This window comes from Misgurnus anguillicaudatus, unplaced genomic scaffold (genome assembly GCF_027580225.2).
Source record: "Misgurnus anguillicaudatus unplaced genomic scaffold, ASM2758022v2 HiC_scaffold_31, whole genome shotgun sequence".
In the NCBI taxonomy this organism is placed as follows: domain Eukaryota; kingdom Metazoa; phylum Chordata; class Actinopteri; order Cypriniformes; family Cobitidae; genus Misgurnus; species Misgurnus anguillicaudatus.
The window spans coordinates 4,759,570-4,764,073 of NW_027395281.1; positions in this window are offsets into that span (position 1 = coordinate 4,759,570).

The window sequence follows — 4,504 nt, forward strand, 5'->3', positions numbered from 1 at the left end:
GTTTTGTATTGTGCTTATAAAGAAGATTATGAGTGAAACAAAATCAACTTCACACACAAGTCAACCACAAACACACAATAATAGACGACCTGTTTGTCCATTTGACAGATCAGACCACACAACTGATGAAACCACAATAACTTTTACTTTGACTCAATCAACATTCATTCTTCATGCAAAAAACACATCTATGAAAAATTATTTAAAACAATTACCACAATTTGTGCTAGTAATGTACTTCTATGATTAACACAAAAATAGTTTATTTATCATTTTGTAGTTTCAGATCTATTAAACATTTATCACACATTCATTAATGCTGTTTGCTGTTATGGGTCAGACTGACTGAAGCAATCACTAAAAGTCATACAAACATTTTTATAAATATTATTATTTATTTTTACAACGTATAGCCTCAGATCAGCTTTACACAACATACTTTAATGTTTTACATCAGAGATTCAGTCAAAATTGTCATTATAAGATTAAATGTTGTTGGACTTTCTATGGGCTGCAAAAGATGAGCAAGAATTAACATTTAGATGTTTGGTAGTGGAGATGAAAACCCTAAAAGAAACTTCAATAACTTCTAGATTATTTTATAACAAAAGTTCAAAACGGATTTACAAATATTCTTAAAGAAAAAGCAAAACTATAAGATCATCATTCTTAAAAATCTATGTCAGACACTGATGGTGATTCTTATCTGGATCTGATGTCATAAATCAAAAATGCGACAGCAGCCACGCCCACCAGAGCAGAGATGACCAATCGAATCACAGCTTCAGTAAAACCACAACAGTCGACAACAACTGAATAAAACAAAGCAAAATAAATGAGAATTATTATGTACATCCACTTTTACAGTAACTAAATAAAAGCAAAACTGTAAACACATAATTGTACCTGAACACGTCTGACAGAGATTCTTGATGTTGAGATGTTGTGTTTGGTTGGTGATGGTATTGCTGAGTACACATCTGTATGTGTTTGTATCCTGATATTCAACCTCCAGAGATAGAGAGAGTCTGATGTTGAGATCAGACACACTGATGATGGACAATAAACTGTTTCCTTTATACCAGGACAGACTCACATCTCTCACATTCAACACTGAACACAATAATGAACAGTTTGATGATGATGATGATGAAGAACATTGAGGTGAGTTACTGCTGATGACAGGAACAGGCAGACGAGCTGAAAAACATTTGAGTCAATAATAAAAACGCAAACGCCTTTTTACTGCAAATATTACTGCAATCACATCAACATCAAACTTTTTAATACGATGGAGATTATGATATTTAAAACATTAAGATAATTGTACTCTCACCATAAACAGTAAGATTGAAGAGTTTGATGATGACAGAAGGTTGTCTGTTGATTTCTACTCTATAAACTCCAGTGTGTTTGTTTGTGATGTTTGTGATGATGAGATCTCCAGTCTGATGATTCACATATAAATGATTCTTGAATCTCTCATCATTAAATGATGTAATATTTGCTTCTTTGTAAAAATCAGCTATAATCTTATCTGGACTCTGAACACCAAACATCCACTCCATCACATCGTCCTCCTGTAGTTCAGTAAGATTAGTATGAAGAGTAACAGAATCTCCCTCCATCACCGACTTCACTTCATCACCAAACACAACTGAAGAACAGAAAGAAATATTGTATGATCGACATTACAGAAACTGGAATCAGTTCATAAAAATACCAAACGACACAAAATAAAAATTCATGTGAGGGCTGGAAACATAAAAATACTAAACACTATAATATAAAATTAAATGACCCAAATTAGTTTAAAGATATTGCACTTGATGTCTCTAAGAAAGTAGCAGCCAATGCAATGAAAGTCCTGTGCATTAAACAATAATGTTTATTATCTACCATCTGCAACAGATAATCATAAAAATCACTTACTGTCCAATCGCCACCAACATAAATACAGCAAAACTGATCCACAGATGTGATTCTGCAGCATTCTTGATGTTTTATATTCACCGTAAAAGAGTTTAAGACACTAAAGATCACTGAAGCTCTACTGCTGCACGTGTGGTTTATGTGCTCACCTCCTGAATAACCACTACACTACTGACAGACAAATACATCAACACAATAACCTACTTTCAGACATTTGTAAATCCTGTACTAACAACACAATCATCGTTTTAAACAATTTCATCCTTCTTGATGCCATAAAAACTTACATAAGTCCCCCCAAAATCGATTTTTAATTGGATTACGTGTAAAATAGATGTCTGTTAAACTTTAAAGTAGCATACACCTGCTGTTTCCACAGCTCAGCACTAGAGGTCACAGGAGAGGATGCAGTAAAAAATAACTAAAGGAAACGAATGGTTTGTGTGAGTCCTAAAATCTTAAGCCAATGAGAACTATATCCAAGTTTCCAATCAGAATCCAGCCCAGGGGAGGCGTGATGAGCACAAAACTCACAGGAGACTGAAGAACAGGTCTGGAAATACCTCTGTGGATATTACCAATGCCTATTGTAGACCTTCAGATTTGAAAAGAAATTAAGAATAATAATGGATATATTCCCAAGAATGAGACTGGACAAATAAACATGGATCAAAATTATAGTCAGGAAATTAAAATATTTACAGATTGATCCAAAGATCCTAGGAAATAGGGCAGCTTCAATACATCCCTCATTTTTAAGATTAAAATATGGACAAGTAATCATTTATCAGTTTGTTCAGTAAGGAATAATTGACGACAGGCCATTGAATTATAAGAAAATAATGCACACCAAGGTGGTAATGCGGCACGACGCGAAGCGGAGTGCCGTTACACCGCAGGTGTGCATTATTTTCAAATAATTCAAAGGACCGGAGTCAATTATTCCGCTTATACCACGGTTACCACAAACATTGCTCTGGTGCCTGTTTTTAAGACATTTGACAAGTTAGGTGTGCGGTTTACAGAAAAATAATCAACACCCATAGAACATTTCTCAGCCAATCAGAATGCAGCATTCAACAGACCCGTGGTATAATCAGTGATAACAGACTCCCTAATAGCTCTCAACTGGGTTGAGGAACCATTGAGCCATTGAAAACAATTATTTGTCTTAAAACGTTTACTAAGTGACAACTTTAGTCTACATCTAGACAACACATTTATATGAAATATTACAAAGCATGTTCAAAATTCACCAGTATTAAGTATTTCATTTTTTTGAGGGAAACGAGGAAGTTGATCTAGTGACAAAGAAGGCAATAAAACAAACTAATATAAACATATCACTTAGTAAAGCTGAAATTAAAGGAAAAGTCAGAGGGATTAAGAAATGGCAAAAGGTGTTGGATAGGGACAAGGGTCGGCATCTACACAATATTCAAGAACAAGTTGGAAATGAAAGGAGAAACTTTGGAAGTAGGAAGGAGGACACAATAATATCTACATTATGAACGGTCATACAGGGCTTAATCAATCTTTTTTCTTTATTATTGGTAAACATAAATCAGGTTATTACAATAACTGTGGTATACCAGAGACTGGGGAACACATTATATTACATAGTCTGTTATATTAATGGTTATATTAGAATGTGTATTAAGTTTGTCACTTTTAAAACTAGACAACAAGTAATATTAAGAAGTGGAATGCAGATCATACTGATCCTTGTTTGTATGGGTTGATTATTCGTCGATATATTGGTAATGCCTCAGGTTTCGGTAGGGGGAGGGGAATCACCTGTGCACGTGTCTCTGCCTCATTCAATACAGAAGGAACTGCATGCGTGTGTGTTTCGTCAACCTTTTCTCACTATTTCCCCTTTTTAAGGTAATTACCACTCACAAAGCAATATAGAACTTGACAATATGTTGTAAATACATTTAGTTATGGTATTAGGGTTTTATATGAATAAAAAAGACGTTTGGCACTGTTTAAAGAGTTTAGTGCTAACTGAGATGATAACTTTATCCTACCACTCGCAAAGCAATTTAGATGTTAACACCATGTAAAGAATATATTTTGTTATGGTATTGTGATTTTATATGAGTAAAATAAATGTTTTTGCATTATTTAAAGAGTTTAGTGTTAACTGAGAATATGTGTAGCTTTATGCTAGCAACCGGACACCTCGTGGCTCCGTCATGTCTAAATCTCACCATATATGAGTGTTTGCTGTGTCATTGGTGTTTAAGCTAAATATTGCTACATTCACATTTCATATTTTTGTGGGAAAGATTGTGTATTTATCTATAACCCTGCTGAAAAAAACAGCATAGCTACCAGCAAGACCAGCATATGTTGTGTGTTGGTGCTGGTTTGCTAGTGAACACCAGCATAAGCACCAGCATTAGCACCAGCTAAACCAACACCAAACCAGCATTTGCACCAGCTAAACCAGCACCAAACCAGCATTAGCACCAGCATCCCATGCTGGTCATACCAGCAAGACCAGCATATGTTGTGTTTTGGTGCTGGTATGCTGGTGACCACCAGCTAAAGCAGCATAGACCAG